The following is a 22,068-nucleotide window of genomic DNA, read 5'->3' on the forward strand; positions in this document are numbered from 1 at the left end:
TTTTAACTGAAAATTTTAACTGTAGAATAATGATTAGAAGGAACTTCAGGTTTGTTTCCAAAGGTATTATCAAATAGTTTTGGTTATCTACTCTGATCTTCATCATCATCCCTCCCCACTTCTTTTAATTCAAATCCTGGTTTCTTTCTATTTGAATGGTTCAGGTAGTCTTCCTCCAACTCCACCCCTTTCTGCATCAGTTCCTGTAGGCATTCCTTAGGCTTTTACCTGACTATGTTTGAGGTAGGAAAACCTATGACTATTCTCTTAGTAGTCCAAAGTGTTTGTTTACCAGTTTGCAATACATTTTCCCTTTTCTGGTTAAGAATTATTACAAACCCTGTCAAATTTTGCAAATAGAATATTTCCTATCATTCATACTTTGTCTTTATCAGGGTTAACTTCTTGCTTCTCTTACATTAGACAGTTGTCACTTCCAATAGGAATCTTTTAGGAATTAAACATGACATACTTGGCATGCCTGGCTTCATATGGCCTATGTGGAACACATTTGATGCAAGATTGAAGCTCATCTGCTGCCTTCTCTCTTCATCTCATAATAGATAACATGAGAAATCACTGCACATCATGAAATGACTCCTGATTTATATGAAGAGGAATTTTTAAAGTTTAATTTAAAATGTCCTAAACCAGAGTCTTACATAAACATTACAGTGAGATAACAATTTAAGAACCATTTTCTTCAGATATTCCTTCAATCTAAAATTAATCCCTGTATAAGAAGCTAAGCATTTTACTAGAACCTTCTAAAAAATCTAATGGATTTCAGAAATGATGGTTGATAAGAGAGTCAGCATGGCATAATATATAGTCTCACACTATACATGGAACCTAATAGGTGTTTAATAAATATTTGTTGATTGATTGAGGACAGGACACAGATTTCAGATTGCCTAGGTTTAAATAATTTTCTCTGACACATAATGGCTGTATGATTCTGGAAGGAGGATAAAGAGAAAGAGGAGAATGAGGAGGAGCAGGAGAAGAATAACAAGAATAGGAATAAAAAGATTATGATAATGAAGAAAATAAAGAAAAAAAGAATAGAGAGAAAGAAATAAAGAAAGAAAGAAAACAAGAAAGAAAATGAAGTTAGAAATTTTCTTTCCCATAATTCACTTAATGCTTCTGATAACCCAGGCTTTCTTATTTTCCTGTTTCTGTTACCGAAAACCTAAATCAAAATTGTTTATTACCTATTAGGTACTAATAGCCTATTAGGTGCTAAGAATTGGAAAGAAATCTGAGGTCTATTTTTTTTAAGATCCAGTGCTATATGGGTCATTTTTGTCTAGAATTGATTTTGTAAAAATAGCCAACACTTGCCCTTAAAATAAAGCATACCACTCTTCTCCCCTAGAACTAGTCTTTTCTTATATCTGGCTATTCCAAATTTCTTACTTTCTTCTTCTCTTTCTCCTCTTCTTCCTCCTCCTTTCTTCTTCATGATGATGAGATGATGATGATGATGATGATGGTGATGATAATTTTATGGAGAAGGACACCAACATTATTTTACTTTTGAATCAGTCCAGCTAGGTTTTCATTTCTAAACAAAATCAGCAATTCAAGGTAATGGTCATTAATTGTACTTCTCCACTTTCTGGGTTTTAAGCAAGAGTTTATCAAGTAAAGCATCTCTGCATCTCCACATAGATCTATCCAGTATAATAGCAAGCACATTACTATGTTCAGCTGCATTAGCTTTCTAATTGATATATGTACTTACACTTCTGATGTGGGAGGCTTCCCATCACAATACAACCTCATTTTCTCTGCTGCATCACCAAGCAGGCTTTGTTCAGCCTTTTCAATAATATGATTGAAAAATTATATTGAATTTTTGGTTATTATACAGTCGAGTGCCTCAATGACAGCACACTGTGTGTGAACCACACCATCCTATTTATCAACAACTGTCAACAGTAAACAATATCTACTTTTAGTATACTCAAAAAGAGGTTTTGACTTCATTATCTTATCAGCCACCTTGGTAGTCAAATGATGCGAAATTGACAAGAATGGGGTACTGCCACCCCCCCGAGTTTTGTTTTTGAGAAATTTCTACTTCTATAGAAGTTGTAGCCCCCTGTTTATTTCTTCACTCACTTTAAACAATTAAACACTGAAATTAAAGGAACTTGTTCTATGAATACTTTGGCATCTGAATTGAAATTTATAGTCTTGGAGGGTTGCCTGGGTCAATGGGAACTTTTAACTTGCCCCAGGCTCAACACAGTGAGTTGTTAAAAGTATGGCTTCTTTGTCTACTCCTTTCTTCTCTTAATAAAATTTGTTCTGTGAAGTCTGGATTCTGTCGAAAGGCAAGGGGCCAACCCACATGTGGTCTAGAGGCTGCAGGTTCAATGCCCCTTGTCTATTCAATGAGTCTTTAATCTCACACCAACATGAATTCCTTGTTTCTTCCTCTATTGATGAAGCTTATTTGGTAAGATATCAACTTTCCATATTTTGTGAATCACTGAGTTGACTGTAATCATGATGATGAAGTTCACTGGCTTGATAAGCATGGATATTAAATGGACTTTAGTACAGAGTAAAAACTTGAGACATATCATTGAACTTAAAACAAGAATGGATAGAGACTGAAATAACCAGATCTAAGATACCTAGAAAGAAGCTCTGGTTCTTCAGAAGGAAATCTGTTCATCCTTAGAGCTCTCCATCCTGACCCCTTGTAACTCTGCCCTGAGCAAGCCATAGATATCAGAGAACCACATGACTTCAAAAATAGAAGTAAATAAATAGTAATGAAGTGTCAAAGAATCACTAATGCAAGCCAGCTATGGAATCCACAAGCTACTACCAGTGGTGAAAGAGTGGCAGTATGAAAGCAAAAGAAAAGAAAAGAAAAGGAGAGAAAAGAAAAGAAAAGAAAAGAAATTCTATATGAAACTTATTGGATGCAGGGGAGGCTTTTTAATAGGCATTATCATCAAAGTTCCCAGAACAAGCATTCTGGAGAGAAGATAAATTCTTAGAAAGGGCTAAGTTCCTTGAACATGCATAGGAGTGCTGGGAACAAACAGGACCCAGAACTGAGGAAGAGAAAGGGAGAGAGCTGTAATTTAAAAGAGCAAACCTTTGCCTTGCCATTCATTGATATCTTGACTAATGAGGCCTGTGCAGATGCAGGAAAACGATAACGATAAATAAATCAATAAGCATTTATTGAACACCTACTACATCCCAGGCACTGGGGACACAAAGAAATTGACCATTTTTTATGTGAAAGGAACTTACATTCTATGACAAAAAGACCACAATTGTATATGTATTTACGAAATAAATATAATTGTGGGGATTCTAAGAACCCTTGGGGAAAAAAATGGAGTAAACTTCATACTAAATAAAAAGGTGAGAAAAGGAGTACTGGGTTATAATCTCAAAAATGATAGAATGATATCTGTTCACATCCAAGGAAAATCATTCAACATCACAGAATATAAGTCTGTGTTCTAACCACTGATGCCAAAGAGATGAAAGTTGACCAATTCTATGAAGACAAACAAGATTTCCTAGAAATAATACCCGAAAAGATGGCACATGCATCACAGGGAATTGGAATGCCAAAGTAGGAAATCAAAAGATAACTGCAATAACAGCCAAGTTTATCCTTGGAGTACAAAATGAAACAGGGAAGATAACTGACTGGTTGTAGCAAACATTTTTTTAACAACCCAAAAGATGACTGTACACCTGAATATTCCAAGATGGTCAATATCCAAATCAGATTATTTATAAACTTTGTAGTGAAAGATGGAAAAGTTCTATACAATCAATCAAAACAAGACCTGAAGCTGACCATAGCTCAGACTGTGAACTTTTACTGAAAATTTCTGACAAATTAAAGAAAGTGGGGAAAATCATCAGATCATATATATGACATATATAACATCCCTTATGAATATGAAGGAAAAGTGATAAAAAGATTTTAGAGATTAGATCTGCCAGATAAAACTATTGCCAGAGGTTTGCAATATGCTACAGGAGGTAGAAATGAAAACCATTCCAAGGGGAAAAAAAAAAGGGCAAGAAAGTAAAATGTCTATCTAATGACACTTTACAAATGAAGAGCTAAGAAAGCAAAAGGTATAGGAGAAAGGCAAAGATACACTCAACTAAATACAGAATTCCAGAGAACAGCAAGGAGAAATAAGAAGGCTCTCTTAAAATGAGAAATGCAAAGAAATAGAAGAAAACATTAGAATGTGAGAGAGCTCTTCAAGAAAATTAGAGATATAAAGGGAAAGTATGATAAAAGACAAAAAAAAATAGAGACTTAACAGAAGTAGAAGAGATCAAGAAGAGGTAGCAAGAATATGCAGAAGAACTATACAAGAAAGCTCTCAGAGAATTTTGGGAGTTAAGATGGTGAAGTAAGCAGTAAATTGCTGTCACTTTCCCATATTGACTTCTAAAAAAACCAAAAAAAATAGTGTCCCAGAAAAATTCTGGAATAGCTGAACCAGCAGAAAGATGGGGTGGAGCAGTCTTTTAGCCCAGGAAATTTGGAGAATCAGTCATGTCCATCTCACTCAGGTAAAACCAGTGCACATTCCAGGATGGGAAGCATCCTAGCAAGCCAATGGCAAGTTCCACTTCAGCGAATCAGCAGGAGATCCTGAGCCCCAGTGTGGCAGAGCAGGTAAATGTGAACACCAGGACCCTTCACATGTCCTAGCATAGCTGGGAAAACTGGCAGACTCCAGATCTGAGAACTACTACATGAGCTGGCATAGCCTCAGGTGAGCAGGCTTCCTCTAGCAGTGGACCTGCATGTGCTTACTCATGGCCCAAGGTGGGAAGGCATCCTATAGCTGCCAGACCGCCACATGCTTCAGTGTAGCCCCAGGAAAATGAAGAAAAACCCCTGGCCTCAGCGCACACCAGACATAACCATTAGGACCCCAGCTCAGTATCAGGTAAGCTGCCAGACACTTAAAGCCTCCAGCTGCCTGCAACTGAGGCCCCAGCACAAAAAGCCTGTGACCCAGGCCCTTGGCTCTCAGTACAAGAAGCTTGGGACAGGGCCCCCTGTGTTCATGCATGAGTGCTCAACTTAAAAATTCAGGAAATAGGCAAACATCATGAGCAAAAGTCAAAAACAAGCACTGACCATAGACTCTTTGGGGACAGGGGAAATCAAAACACAAATTCAGAAGAGGACAATATTTTCAATATATCTACATCTGAAATCTCAGAGTCTCAAGCCCAAAAAACTTTCTTAGAAGAGCTCAAGAAAGATTTAAAAAGTGAAATAAGAGGAAAAGATTCTGGGAAGATGGCAGAGTAGGTCAGAAAATTCCAAACTCTCAAGATTTTCCTCCACAAAAGAGATAAAACAGTGCCTCAAGCAAGCACAGAGTGATAAAAAATAAACAAGACAAGGTGCAGAACAGGGGCCCTCCTGGGGCAATAGGAGAAGATCTGAAGAAAAATCTCAGGACTAGGTTTGGTCCCTGCGAACAGTAAATACCTCCAGGCTAAGGACTACTTAAACAAGCGTCAAGCCCTGGGGTAAGCTGGGTTGGGAGGCTGAATCAGCCCCAGCCACAGGAACTTTTACACCCAGGTCTGTCAGGAGAATTGGGCATCTGAGCTGGGGAAGATTGAGGGAAACTCTGCTGAGAAGGAATGCCAGACTGAGCTGTTGTGTGGAGATGTGGCCTGGGGACAAGAGGGAGCCAGCACAGGCTTGGTGACTGCAAAATCAGTGGGGCTGCAGACACTTACAGGAGACTAGAGGTCTTGGTTGGGCTCAAGGGCAGAGTGGAGAACTGAAGCAGGATCTGAGGCCAGAGGCAAAACTCCCCCACCCTCCAAGACTAGAGGTGATTACAAAAATTAAGCTATTACAAAAAAAAAAAAGCACATATAAAGGAGAAAGAATTCAAACACAGAATGTTACTATGGGAATAGAGAAGACCAGAGTTTGTCTTCAGGGGATAGTGAAGCAAAGAAATCCTTTTCTACACCAAAGAGTGATGTCAAATGGTTAAAAAAAAAAAAAGAATTCACAGAAGAACTTAAAAAGAATTTAAAAGTCAAATGAGAGAGATTGAGGAAAAAGTACACAGAAAAAAAATAACAAAAAAACAAAGAAACAAAACAATCTAAGAAAATAAAGGTTGGGAAACAAAGTCAACTAATTAGAAAAGGAGATGCAGAATCTTTTTAAAATGTATTTATTTATTTTTAGTTTTCAGCAGTCACTTCCACAAGATTTTGAATCTCAAATTTTCTTCCTACTTCTCCCCTCCCCCACCACATGGTGGCATGCATTCCCATTACCCCTTCCCCCAATCTGCTTTCCCTTCTATCACCCCTTCCCTCTTCTTATCCCCTTCACCTTCTATTTTCCTAAAGGATAAGATAGATTCTGTACTCCATTCCCTGTGTATCTTATTTCCCAGTTCCATGTAAAACAATTTTAACATTTGCTTTTAAAACTTTGAGTTCCAAATTCTCTCTGTCCATCCCTCCCTACCCACTCTCTTTGAGAAGGCAAGCAATTCTATATACGTTATATATGTGCAGTCATGCAAAACACTTCCATAACAGTCATGTCATGAAAGACTAACTGTATTTCTCTTTTGTTTGTTAGTTTTTTGGGGTTTTTTGTCTAAGCAATGGGGTTAAGTGACTTGCCCAAGGTCACACAGCTTGTAAGTGTTATGTGTCTGAGGCCAGATTTGAACTCAGGTCCTCCTGAGTCCAGGCTGGTGCTCTATCTACTGCATCACCTAGTTGCCCCAAGACTAACTATATTTACCTGCATCCTATGCTGGCCCACATTTATTCTATTCTCTCCTTTGACCCTGTTCCTTCTCAAAAGTGTTCCTTCTGATTAACCCCTCCTCCAATTTTCTCTCTCTTCCATCATCTCTCCTTCTCTTATTTCCTTCCTCACTAATTTCTTCTAAGGTAAGATAGATTTCCATATTCAGTGGATGAGAATAAAGTTTACTCCTTCATTCTCACCTCCCCCTCTTCCACTCCACTGTAAAAGCTTTTTCTTGCCTCTTTTATGTGAGATGATTTATCCCATTCTACCTTTACCTTTCTCCTTCTTTTAGTACATTCTTCTCTCATCTTAATTTTATTTTTGAGCTATCATCCTTCATATTCAACTCATCCTGTGCTATCTATCTATCTATCTATCTATCTATCTATCTATCTATCTATCTATCTATTTATCTATCCATCTATACTTTCCCTCTAACTATCCCAATACCGAGAAAGGTGTTATGAGTTATAAATATCATCTTTCCATGGAGGAATGTTAACAGTTCAACTTTAATAAGTCCCTTATGATTTCTCTTCCCTCTTTACCTTTTCATCCTTTTCTTGAGTCTTGTATTTATTAGAAAGTCAGAATTTCTATTCAGTTCTGGTCTTTTCATCAAGAATGCTTGAAAGTCCTCTATTTCATTGCATATCCACTTTTCCCTTGAAGTATTATATTCAATTTTTCTTGGTACCTGATTCTTGGTTGTAATCCTAGCTCTTTTGACCTCCAGAATATCATATTACAAGCCTTCAGATCCCTTAGTGTAGAAGCTGCTAAATCTTGTGTTATCCTGTTTGTGTTGCCACAATACTTTGAGTTGTTTTTTTTCTGGCTGCTTGAAATATTTTCTCCTTGACCTGGGGACTCTGAAATTTGGCTATAATATTCCTAAGAGTTTTCCTTTGGGGATGTCTTTGCAGAGGTGATTGGTGGATTTTTTCAGTGTCTAATTTACCCTCTGGTTATAGAATATCACGGCATTTTTATTTTTGATAATTTTTTTGAAAGATGATGTCAAAGCTCTTTTTTTTTTTAATCATGGCTTTCAGGTAGAAATATTCCCTGCAGAACTGTACTGGTGTCTGGGGAAGGAAGAGGATCAGTGAAAAGGGAATATGTTTTGCTGGGTCATGGATTAAAATGCAATCACTATGTTTTACTCTTTTTAAAAAATGAAGTTTGCCCCACATTTAAATATTCTCTCATGGTTCTATTTTCTAGGTCAGTTATTTTTTCAATGAGATTTTTCAGTCTTCTTTTTGGTTTTGTTTTTTGATTTCTTGATTTCTCACAGAGTTATTAGCTTCCATTTGCTCCATTCTAATTTTTAAGGAATTATTTTCTTCAGTGAGTGTTTGGACCTAATTTTCCATTTGGCTGATTCTACTTTTTAAGGCATTCTTCTCCTCATTGGCTTTTTGGACCTCTTTTGACATTTGCTCTAGTCTATTTTTTAAGATGTTATTTACTCAGTATTTTTGGGTCTTCTTTAGCAAGCTGTTGACTCATTTCTCATGATTTTCTTACATCACTCTCATTTCTCTTCCCAATTTTTCCTCCTCTTCTCTCACTTGCTTCTCAAAATCCTTTCTGAGCTCTTCCATGGCCTGAGATCAATTCATATTTTTTTCTTGGAGACTTTGGAGATGGAATTTTGATTTTGTTGTCTTCTTTTGATTGTATGTTTTTGTCTTCCTTGAGGATGATGAATTTGATTGGTATTAATTAAGGCAAAAATATATATTAGGAAGCTATTGCAATTGTTATGGAGAGAGGGGATGAAGGCCTGGACTAAAGTGATAGTGATGCATAGAAAGCAAGAGAAAGAGGCAAGAAGACATCACAAGATTTGACAACTATTTACATATATGGTATGAGGGAGGATGAGTAGTGAAGGATAAATGAGGTTGATGACTTGAGTAACCGGATGGATGGTGGTGTTTTTAAGATAAACAAGGACATTATTTTGTATTATATGTAGAAATGGGGAAAAGAAAATTCTTTTTCTTGTGGATATGTTGAGTTTTAGATGCCGGATGAACATTTAGGTTATAATGTAGGAGAAACAGTTGTTGATAGAGTATTGTAGCTCAGGAGAGGGACTAGTACTTGATAATGCCCTTGCATGCTTTCTTGTGGGGAACCCTTTAAAGCTATCTAGTATTATTAATCTGCAGAACTATCCCGGTGTCCAGGGAAAGAAGAGGATCAGTGAAAAGGGAATATGTTTTGCTGGGTCATGATTAAAATGCAATCATTTATGTTTAACTCTTTTTAAAAAAAGAAGCTTGCCCCACACTGAGTACATTGTTTACCTGTGTGCTCATGTGGGAGCTGCCCTTTGCCTTTTTTAAGACATGGGATGAATTCTCTTATTCTCAGGGAAATCCTGAATAGAAGGAAGGTGATCCAAATTCTAAAGTTTCATAAGAAATACTAGGTGAGGGCTTTAATACAAGAGAGTGATGTATGAGCAACCCAAATAAGTATCTTACTTTTTAAATACCCAGAAACTATATTTCAAACTCCATCCTAATTCATAGTACATAAAGGCATGCTTTATGAAAGCAGGGTACATCAGCTCAATTACAGTGAATGCTCCCAGTACTTTTGAGTGGTATGGCATTTCTGTCAAATGTAAAGGAAAAGAAAACAAGTAACTCCAAACCTGTGGACCCCCTGAGGTCTTACAACTTCTCAGTGTCTCATCTGTTTCCTCCTGTTGAAACTTATGGAAGCTCCAGAGCCAGAGTTCTTTCAAATGAACCCAGCTACTTAGAACTCAGACTTATTCAGTTTGATCACAGATAGCAGATTTAGGACCAAACGGCAAAAGTCACAGAGAACTAAAATGAGACTTAATATTGGATAAGAAGCTTCCATGTGTCTTGAATGAGGTGGAGCCCCTTCTTATTGTTTATTTCTTAATCACTCCCTATTTCTACTCTGCCTCTATCTGTCTCTGTCTCTCTTTCTCTGTCTGTTTGTCTCTGTCTGAGTCTCTTTGAGTCTCTCTCTCTCTCTCTCTCTCTCTCTCTCTCTCTCTCTCTCTCTCTCTCTCTCTCTCTGTCAGTTTTGGCCTCCAACTCAGACCTCTTAAGGAAAATGTCTCCTATTCTTTTGTTTTCTTTTTCACAAGGTCAAGTCTCCTTGTCTTGCTGTCAAATACTGAATTCATACATTTAGACACTAAATCATAATAAAATAAGCCATGATTTAATTATCAATTTTAAGAAACAAAAGAAAAAAATAAGACTATGCATTTAAGGAACAAGCTCCCAACTGCATGAGGCAGTAATGACAAAACAGAAGAGGATAAGTAATTGGATCTGTTTTACTCTCCTGTGTATAAAAACCCTTCTGCTCTTGTAGGGAAAACTGTAGGGAGTCAGATATGTAATGGACAGGCATTGACTTCCATGGGTTAATTTCAGGTGAGGAACAAAGGGAAACACCTGGTTCAAATTGTGTTACACTAACATTGCTTCTGGCTTGTGTGTGGCCAACTACATTCCAAATTTACTGAACCTCACCTGGCCACCTGCCTCTTTTGCCTGGAATAGCAGCAAGCGCTGATATTTTCTTCTTCAAGATGTATTTGTTATTTGTTAGTTCACGTTCTCTTAGGTAGGACTAAATCTTATCCTGGTTTGGCCAGGTCATCTTTGTTTTTAAAATCCTCTTGGACACAAACTTTGCAGAGGTTTGTTACTCTCCCAAAGCAACAACTACAGGATAAACTTGAAACCAGGAACACCCAGGACTTTTAACCTTTTAGTTATCTGACTCTCATTGTCCTCTATAATAAGTACTATATAAGCAGTAATTTCCTAATAATTTGAACTGTCTAAAAATAGATTGGGCAGGTGTTTGGCACAGTAGATAGAGCTCTGGGCCTAAAGTCAGGAAGACTTGAGTTAAAATCTGAACTCAGGCACTTATTAGTTGTGGGACCCTGGACAATTCATTTAACTTCGTTTGCCTCAGTTTCTTCACCTGTAAAATGTTCTGGTAAAGAAATGGAAAGCCACTCTAGGATTACTGCCTAGAAAACCCCAAACAGGGTCACAAAGAGTCAAACAAGTCTAAAACAACTGAACAACAACAAAAGTAGAGTGGAAAGCCTCAGTTAAGTATCACTGGAGGTCTTCTACCACAGACTGGTTTCTGAAGCATAGTTACTTAGACAACAACAACAACTCACACACACACACACACACACACACACACAAATGGATAATTAAAAATATCTGAGTGTCATGGAGATGTAACCTACATGGTAATAATTTTTAGAGTGGTTTATAAAATCATTGTTGTTCATTGTATTCCGTTTCAATAAAATGTGCTGTTATTTACAAACTTTAAAGCTAAAAAGATTTAGAAAGCAGAATGTGGAAAGTCACAAAATATCTAATGAATCCCATGTTAGAGGGGTTGTAGAATGAACTCCCATTTGTGCACATGCCAGATAGGATCCTTTCTAACTTTGGGTGATCTCAGATTGATTACTCAAAGATCAACTGCTCAGTAGAGTTAATTGTGCATCCATCAATATGAGTTATTAAACAGGTCAAAATATCTCCATTGGTCATGTCATATAACAGAAATTCTAGAAGATAGGAAAAAAAACACTGAAAGCATCTATGGGAAAGTGGTGACTCAATGATAATAATTTTGATACTGCTCTATCTGTCTTCCAGATTTACTGGGCTTTAAATTTTCCAGAGGCTCAACACTGCGTTATTTCATAAAACTTCACTCCTGGATTGGGGAGAAATTTTATTCGTACTCTAACACTTCTGAAATAATTTGTGTGCTTTTTTGACCATGTTTATGTGAATATTTATATACATATATATGTATACATACATACATATATAAATATACACATATATATGCATATGCATACATTTTGTGAATATAATGAGTCTCATATGTATGCATATATTTATGGATTTATTAATGCATATACACATGTGTGTATATGCATATAGTGAATATGTACACATATGCATACATTATATTTGTGTATATACACATATGTTATATGTGAGTATATATGCACACATATACATATGATATATATGCATATATATATATGCACACATGAGATGATTTTCCACACATTTTCTATGCATTTAAGCCCATAATTTTAAGGCATAGTTTTTAAACAATTATTCAGTCAATAATATTTAGATATAAGTTTAAATAATATCAAAGTCAATTAATAAATATGAGAATAATTATGTTGGACTAGTGCTTTAAAATATAACAATATTAAGGAATGAACTGAAATACTTCCAACAAACACACAGCAACATGGGGTAACAAATTAAGCATGATCTTTAGAAATTCTAACATCTATAAAGTCAATTATTAATTACATATAGTAGAAAAGATACAAAAACAAAATAACAAAATGAAATACACTACTGTTTTTCCAAAGTCATTTTTGTCAATAACATAACCACCATTACCTTTCAAAATGTTTTGTGAAATCTTAACAAAGGGAGGTCTTTTGACCTCTTTGGGTTCAATTATTTTTTTTTCTATATTCAGACACCATCAGTTCTTTCTCTGGGGATGGATAGAATTTTTCATCATAATTTGTCTTAAATCATTGTATGGCTGAGAATAGCTAAATCATTTACAGCTGCTCATCTTATAATATTGCTGTTACATTGCATAAAATGTATTTCACTTTGTGTCAGCTTATGTAAGTCTTTCCAGGTTTTTCTGAGAGAATCCTGTTCATCATCTCTTACAGCACAATAGTATTTCATCATAATCAAATAATACAATTTGTTCAGCCATTCCCAAATTGATGGGCATCCTCTCAATTTCCAATTCTTTGCCCCCAGGAAAGAGCTGCTATAAATATTTTTGTACATATTTTTCCTTTTTAAAAAAAATCTCTTTTGAGATACAGACAGTAGTGGTATTGCTAGGTAAAAGGGTATGCATAGTTCCAAAGTGCTCTGAAGAATGGTTGAATCAGTTCACAACTCCACCAACAGTGAATTAATGTCTCATTTTTCCCACATCCCCTCCACCATTTGTCATTTTCCTTTTATGTCCTAATCAATCTAATTGGTATGAGGTAGTAACTCAAAATTGTGCTAATTTGCATTTATCCAATCAGTATTGAGTTAGAACAGACAGTTTGATTATTTCATTTGAAAAGGTAAACAGGAAAGAGAAATCATAAGGGACTTATTAAGGTTGAACTGTTTACATTCCTGCATGGAAAGATGCTATTTGTAACTCATGAGACCTTTATAAATATTGGGCAGTGGGAGGGAAAAATTATATGTATGTATGGATAGATAGATAGATAGATGGCACATGGTGAGTTGAGGATGAAGGGGTGATATCTGGAAAATAAAATTAGTGGGTTAAAGAGCATTATACTGTGAAAAAGAGAAAGGGAGAGGTACAATGAGGTAAATTATCTCACATGAAACAGACAAGAAAAGGCTTTTATAGTGGAGGGGAAATGGGGGAAGGTGAGAGGGAATGAGTGAATCTATTCTCATAGGATTTAGCTTAAGGAGCCAATTTTGATGAGAGTAAGGTTCTCTCACTCTCCCTCACCTTCCTTCTCTTCCCCTCCACCATAAAAGATTCTTCTTGCCTCTTTTATGGGAGATAATTTAACCCATTCTACCTCACCATTTCTCTTTCTCCAGTGCATTCCTCTCTTACCCCTTAATTTTAATTTTAATTTTTTAGATTGTCATCCCTTCCTATTGAAATCACACCTGTGCCTTCTGTCTATATATACTCCTTCTAACTACCCTAATAATATGAAAGGTCTTACGAGTTACAAATATCTTCCCATGTAGGAATGTAGACATTTAAAATCATTAAGTCCCTTATGATTTCCCTTTCCTGTTTACCTTTTTATGCTTCTCTTGCGTCTTATACTTGAAAATCAGATTTTCTACTCAGCTCCCATCTTTTCATCAAGAATGCTTGAAATTCTTCTATTTCATTGAATGTCTGTTTTTCCCCCTGAAGAATTATACTCAGTTTTGCTGCATAGGTGTTTCTTTGTTCTATTCCCTGCTCCTTTGCCCTTCAGAATATCATATTCCATGCTGTCCAGTGTTTTAAGGTAGGAGCTGCTAAATCTTGTGTTATCCTGACTGTGGCTCCACCATACTTGAATTGTTTCTTTCTGGCTGCTTGCAATATTTTCTACTTGACCTTGGAGCTCAAGAATTTGGCTGTAATATTCCTGGGAGTTTTCATTTTGGGATCTTCTCAGGAGGTGATCAGCGGATTCTTTCAATTTGTATTTTACTCTCTGGTTCTAGAATGTCAGGGCAGTTTTCCTTGACAATTTCTTGAAAGATGATGTCTAGGTAATCTCTCTCTGTCTCTCTGTCTCTCTGTCTCTGTCTCTGTTCTCTGTCTCTCTCTCTCTCTTCTCTCTCCTTTTGATATGGCTTTCGGATAGCCCAGTAAGTGTGAAAATATGTCTCCTGGATCTGTTCTAAAGGTCAGTTGTTTTTCCAATGAAATATTTCAGAGTTTTCTATTTTTTTTTTCATTCTTTTGGTTTTGTTTTTATTGCTTCTTGATTTCTCACAAAGTCATTGGCTTCCATTTCCTCAATTCTAATTTTTAAGGAATTATTTTCTTCAGTGAACCATCATAATATCACCTATCTTAGTGGATTATTGTGAAGAACAAATAAGGTATATGTAACGCAATTTGCAAGCTATGATATATCAAAGCTAGAGTCATTATTGTTATTTCTTATGCAAATATAGAAAGGAGAAAAAGAAAACTTGCTCCAAGTAACAGAAGGGAAGACAATGGACAATAAGAAATTAGAAAATCCACAAGCTGACCAGGCTATGTTTAATTTGAGAATTTCCTAGACTTAGATATCTTCTACTGCTGAGGAATAAAGTTTCATTTCATAATATTTTAACAAATACTATTTAAGGAGGATTTTGGTGTACATAAACAAATATGTTTGTATGCAATGTATATGTGCATATGTATATGTACTGTCATGATCATATTAAACTCAATGGTTTTCTGTTAACGGTATTTTGTGGTGTCCCATATAATATCCTCTAAGCCATTATAATTTCAGAGTTTGTAAATTGCAGGGGTTTTAATAAAATTGAGTACTCTGAATAAAAATGTTTTTATAGGCTACCCTCTAAAAACTATGACCCAATTAGGTTGTGCCTACATAGTTCTCAAATAATTTATTAATTAACCTATTTTTTGTTCTCTTTGTTGTCAAAGCAACTTATCATCAAAATGGAAAATATTATCAACAAAGTAATTGTGCATTTCCATTGATCAGCAAATGCAAAGTCAGAACCTAATGCTCAGAAAACTTTAATTAATCAATCAATCCATAAACAAGCATTTCCTGAGCTATCAAATGAAAGACACACTGTTAAGAGGTTCATGGGAATGATAGAAGTATATGATATGGTTCCTGTCCTTGGATCGTTATTATCTTTTTTGGAGATGAGGCAACTTTATCTGTAGACAACAGCAAATGCTTAAAATTACAGCCTTAATTTTTGCCTTGTTCAAGACATAAGTTTTACTCTAATGCGCCATTATGACAGGGAAGTAAATCTGGGTTCACAAAGGCTGTTCTAACAGAGAATAAGTTCTGAGATGGTTTTAACAGCCTAGATTTGGATTTTCTGAGATTTGGTTGCAGAAGATCTCTATTTCTTGATGGCCTTTTGGCATTTCATTTTTTTGGAAATCATCTATTTCATACATGCATACATATGAACACATGTACATATATACACATATATGCATATACATATGTATGTATATGCATACACATATGTATATATCCATGTGTATATGTATGTATATACATATGTGTATATGTAGGTACAGAAAACATACATGCCTACATCTAAATGCACATATATACACACATACACACCTACATACATATGTGCATGTGTATATGTGTATGTGTGTATATGTGCACATGTATACATAAAGATACATACACACATGATGCATGCAGACATATTTGCATGTATGTTTTGCTTTTTTGTACTATGTAATTTTGTGTAATTGGTGGTTTCTTTATATCACCAGGTACATATAAGGCTGGTCCTGGTCATGGTTTATTTCACTCCCTAGCTTGCTAATAGACCTGTTCTCTAGAATATCCTCTGCATTCCCCATTTTGCAACTCTTTCCAATTCTGGAATCATAATCAAATCAACTCTGTCATTGCATCTGGAGAGAGTATATTAATCTACTTCCTAGGGTTCTACTCACGATCTTAGAAATTTACAAAAGCAAATTATTCCTTTCTGGCCATCATTTCCTGATGTGTGTTGACTTGCCCTATTGAAATGTAAGCTCTTCAAAGGAAGATAATATCTTCCTATAATATTTCTGTATATGTATTGCCAACATATGGCACACAGCTTGATACAAAAGAAGCGCTTAATAACATTTTTTCATTCATTTTTTAGTTCATTATGGTAAGTTTTGTTAACTTTTTAATTTCCTCTATATTCTTTGTGAATTCAACTTGTTAAATTTCAATTTTAAAATTTAATCTATCCTTTCCATATTAGTGAAAAATGTACATATTTTAATTCATCTTTTAAAGGAACAAGTTATTAATCTTTTTCATTTTTCTTTTTCTTCTTTGATTTTCAAATTTTCTTTTTTGTGTTTCTTATGTTTGATAATTTATTTTCCAGTTTTAAAATAAAATTATACCTATCTTTTTTTTGCTTTTACAAGACTGAAATTACTCTCAGCATCTCTTCCCATTATTCTCTCCTGAGAGTCATCCATTTAAAACAAAAATAAAAATTGAAGACATAAAGGGAAAGAAGAGGAAAAATCATCAATGCCAATCAATACAATTTCTACAAACAGTTGCAATGTTCCACATCTATGGCCCTTTCGCTTCTGTAAAGGAGTATATCTAAGTATCTTTTCTTTAAGGACACATTATTTTTGTAATTCCACAACATTCACTATCAGTTTTCATAGTAATTATAGTTTCTATTTACATAGTTGAGGCCATGGTATATTTCATTTTCTTATCTCTACATGATTCATTGTGAATCAGTTAACATACAAATTTCCATGCTTCTTTGTATTTATCATGTTACTTTCTTGTAATCCATCAATATTCCTTTAATTAATTAATACTTAATAACTACTTAGTATTTTATTAATAAACCATCCATACTTGTTTATATATCTGTAACCAAAAAAATGGTTTAGACTTTCCCTAAATGAAGTTTATCTGCATCATATCTATCACGCAAAAAGTGCTGCTGTAAGTGTTTTGGTTAATATGGGAACTTAGTGCAGAAGACAGTGCTCTCTCTGTTTCAATCATTCCCTTTGCCACCTCTCCCATTCTCCTTTTTTCAGTCTTATTGCTTTCTGTGCCTTTTGTATTGACCCATGTTCTTGATTAAGGTACATAACACATTGCCTTCTGTTTTCAAAATTCCTTCTCCTGAGGGAAGATGTAATCAATAGATAAATAACCATGACTCAGAGGAAGTAATCTTATGCACACACTACCTCAGATTGTTGTTATTATTATTGTTGATACCCAAGCTCAAGTCCTCTCTCCTACCACAAACATATGTCTCTTCTTCCAATTGATGTGCTTTCAGTGGTGTACCCTCTCCCTTTTCATCATTTATGTACTTCAATATTTTTAATTTTTATTCCCACAAAAATATATTGATTCATCCATAAGTTAGTTGAGAGATTTTATTCATTTCTTCTCCTTCAAAATCAACATTTTCTTGTTCATTTTTTTTTCAAATCTCTCAATGGTCTTTTTTTTTTAAACCCCAAATGGTAAGTCTTTCTCTTTCTCTTCTTTTAATATATGTATTCTCCAGAGATTGGAACATTTCTTTCATTAATTGTCATTTCTATATAATTATACTTATATTTCTCATGTTTCTATTATAATTGATCGTAAGTTGAATATTTTGCCTCTTTCTAAAATTTTATTTCTACAGGAATGTCTCAGATTTATATTTTAATATAGCTTACATCTATTTTCATTGCTAATTAGGCCAAGCTGTACAAGATATTTCAAAAATGTTGAGGTTGGATCCTAACATCTAGTTTTTTGTAGTATTGATTATTTTAATTTTTCCTCGGTTTTATTGGGTATGGAAGAGACTGGTATTTTTCAGAATTATTTTATTTCATTATTTACATGCTTTCTTTTGGCCCCTTGATGAATTTGATATTTATCAGTGGAATTGTTAAACTTTACTTTTATCTGTCTTAGAGTTTAGATTTGTTATTTTGCATCAATTTCTTTCATTCTTCTTGTTCCATAATGCCCTACGCTTCTGTATGTTTGTATTCCAAATTAGTTATTCTCTATTTCATATTTTTGGAGAGAGATTTGGTACCATGGATTCCAATTTTCATGCCCTGATAATTTTATGGCCATATAGGCTCTACGTTCCAAAATTTATCCTCATCTTAACTTGTGTGTATGTCTATCTGTCTGTCTCTGTTTTTGTTGCGTATTTCTCTTGCACAGCATTCTGGGAAATTATGTTGTGAATCCATGCTCACTTTGAATTCAACAGAACTTTGTATGTCATCAGTAATTGGATGACTTTTCTTTGTCTTAAATATTTATCTATTGAGGTAGTAATTTAATTTATTTACAGAATCTTTTTGATATTTCAATATCACCTTTCTTTTTAATTTTAGTATTTTCAAGTTTTTTTGTCTGCTTTTGTGCTACTTTTTAATTCAATTTTCTTCTGAAGATATTTGGTTGTGGTGGATCCAGGATGGTGAAAAAAGGCAGGAACTGCCTGAGCTCTCCCAGAAATTCCTCTAAACAGATGTAAATTGTGCCTCAAAACAAATTCCCAAGCAACATAACCCACAAAATGATGGGGTGAAATAATTTTGTAGCCCAAGACAACTTAGAAGGTCATGTTGGCAGTAAAAGTCTGTCACACTGGGGTGAGAGACAATCACAGTTCAGTGCATGCAACAATAGCTCAGACCAGGTCCCAGCAAACCAAGAGCAGGCCTTGGAAGTGACTGAATCAACAGCTGCTTTCCAAGTTCTCAGACCACAAATAGCAAGAAAATTCAAAAACTGGTCAGAAGGAGATTACAAGGGTCTCCTTGGTGGCACTGGGGCAGGACTCTTTTGCTTTGCCCATACTCTGATCTAGGGTCCTTGGTGGCCATTCCCACAGCAAGGAGAAGTACTAGCTCAACATAGCTTATAGACCCAGTGGAGCTGATCCTCAGCACAGCTCCATGGCAGAAAAGAGTGCTTATGCTCACTCATAGATCAGAGCACTGGCCAGAAGAATAGTAAATACACTTCTCCTTAGATCATACCACTTTTTTTTTTGCTTTTTGGTGAGGCAATTGGGGTTAAGTGACTTCCAGGGTCACACAGCTACTAAGTGTTATGTGTCTGAGGCTGAATTTGAACTCAGGTCTTCCTGAATCCAGGGCTGGTGCTCTATGCACTGCGCCACCTAGCTGCCCCAGATCATACCACTTTTGCAAAACTCAAAAATAACAGGTCCATAGATCTAGCTCTGAAAACAGCTACACAAAACCCCTGAAGCTTGAGACAATAAGCCCTCCACCCTGGAAGCAGAACTCCATTTTACCGCAGAGTTAAGAGTCAAGAAATAGACAGAAAAAAATGAAAAAAACAACCCAAAAAAATTCGAAGTATAGAAAGTTACTTTAGTGACAAGAAAAATCAAAACACTCAGAAGAAGAAAAAAAGTCAGAACTCCTACATCCAAAACCTGTAAGAAAAATATGAATTGGCTTCAGGTCATGAAAGAAGTAAAAAAAAGATTTTGAAAGTCTAGTAAAAAGAGTATAGGAAAAATTGGGAAGGGAAATGAGAACAATGTGTGAAAGTCATGAAACAAATGTTAACAGCTTGGTAATGGAGGCATAAAAACAAAATGAAGAAAATTACACCTAAACAAAACAAAACAAAATAAGCCAAATGGTTAAAGAGGAGAAAATGAAGAGAAGAATGCCTTGATAAGCAGAAAGGGCCAAATGGAAATAGAGGCACAAAAATTCACTGAAGAAAAGAACTCCTTAAAAACTAGAATCAGGAAAAAATGGAAAAGGATTTACAAAAGCTCACTGAAGAAAATAATTCCTTAAAAATTAGAATTGTGCAAGTGGAAGCTAATGAGACATCAAAAAACAATAAAAGAAAAGCAAATAATGAAAAAAAAAATTAGAAAATGTGAAATATTTCTTGGGAAAACAACTGACCTGGAAAAAAGATCCAAGAGAGATAATTTTAAAATTATTTAACTACCTGAAATCCATCATCAAAAAAAAATTTTTAAAAAAAGAAATTATTGAGGGAAATTGCTCTGATGTTCAAGAACCAGAGGGGGAAATAGAAATTGAAAGAATCCACCAATCATATTCTGAAAAAAGATCCCAAAATGAAAACCCCAGGAATATTATAACCACATTCCAGAACTCCTAGCTCAAGGAGAAAATATTGTAAGTAGCCAGTAAGAAACAATACATGTTTTGTGGAGACACAGTCAGGATAACACAAGATTTAGCAGCATTAAAGGATCTGAGGGCTTGGAATATGATATTGTAGAAGTCAAAGGAGCTAGGATTAGAACCAAGAATCACCTACCCAACAAAACAGTATAATCCTTCAGGGGGAAAATGGAAGACCAGATCCGAGTAGAAAACTTAATTTTCAAATACAAGACTCAAGAAAAGCATAAAAAGGTAACCAGGAAAGGGAAATCATAAGGGACTTCATAAGGTTAAACTGTTCACATTCCTACCTGGAAAAAGGATACTCGAAACTTATAATAACATGTTTTGTTATTAGGGCACTTAGAAGCAGTATATATAGACAGATGGCACAGTTATTCATTTAATATGATGGAATTACAGCCTCAGACACTTAACACTAACTAGCTGTGTGACACTGGGCAAGTCATTTAACTCCAATTGCCTCTCAAAAAATATGCATATATATATGCATATACATATATATTTATGTATATATATGTAACATGCATACATATAATCCATACATATATGGATTATATCTAAAATATTAAGTGGTGAGAAAGATGAATGCACTGGGACAAAGTGAAATGGAATGTTAGAATGAGATAAATTATCTCACATAAAAGAGGCAAGAATGAGCTTTGACAGTGGAAGGAAGATGAAGGAGATGGCAGGGAGTGCTTGAACTGCACTCTCATTGGAATTGGTCCAAACTGAATAATATATATGCTCTGTCAAATATAGAAATCTACCTTAACCTGCAGGAAAGTAGGAGGGAAAGGAAATGACAAAGTAGGTGGGCCTGAGAGTAGGAATGGGCAGATTAGGGGAGGTGGTAGACAGAAACAAAACACTTTTGAGGAGGGATGAGAAAAAACAGAGAGAGAATAGAATAAATGGGGAGTGATAGGAGAGAGGTAAATAGAGGTAGCAATAGTAATTGTGAAAAAAATTCTCAATCAAGTTTCTCTGATAAAGGCTTTATTTCTCAAATATATAGATAAATGAATCAAATTTATGGAAATAAGAGATTAACCAATTGATAAATGGTCAAAAGTTAGGAACCCTACAATTTCAGATGAAGTGATCAAAGTTGTCCATAGCCATATGAAAAAAAAAGTTTTAATTCACTATTGCATAGAGGAATGCAAATTTAAAGAGTTCTGAAGTACTACCTCACAACTATTACATTGGCTAATAGGATAGAAAAGGGAAAAGGCAAATGTTGAAGGGGAGGCGGGAAAAACAAGCAAACAAACAAACAAACAAAAACAACTAACACACCATTGGTGAAGTTGTATAATAATTCCACCATTCTGGAGAGCAGTTTTGGAACTATATCTAAAGGGCTATAAAACTACATATACTTGTTGACCCAGCAATAACACTACTAGGTTTATATCCCAATAGAGACAGAAAAAACAAAGGAAAAAGGATGTAATGTACAAAAAATATTTATAGAAGCTCTTTTCTAGTGGTAAAGAATTGGAAATTGGGGAGATGCCCATCAATTTGGGAATGGCTGAACAAGTAGTGGTATATTATTGTGATGGAATATTATTATGCCATAGGAAATGATGACCATGATGCTCTAAGAAAAACCTGGAAAGACTTACATGAACTGAAGGAAGCAAAATGAGTAGAACCAGTCAGGACATGCA

The 22,068-nt window shown here is 35.2% G+C and overlaps 1 pseudogene; it reads left to right on the top strand.

The window, feature by feature from the left end:
- The first annotated feature begins 4,877 nt into the window (after positions 1-4,877).
- The window catches only part of LOC110216042 (protein phosphatase 1 regulatory subunit 14B pseudogene), a 38,355-nt pseudogene continuing 21,164 nt past the window's right edge, over positions 4,878-22,068 (top strand).

Source organism: Phascolarctos cinereus, unplaced genomic scaffold, assembly GCF_003287225.1.
Source record: "Phascolarctos cinereus isolate Bilbo 61053 unplaced genomic scaffold, phaCin_HiC Scaffold_9;HRSCAF=440, whole genome shotgun sequence".
Lineage (NCBI taxonomy): Eukaryota > Metazoa > Chordata > Mammalia > Diprotodontia > Phascolarctidae > Phascolarctos > Phascolarctos cinereus.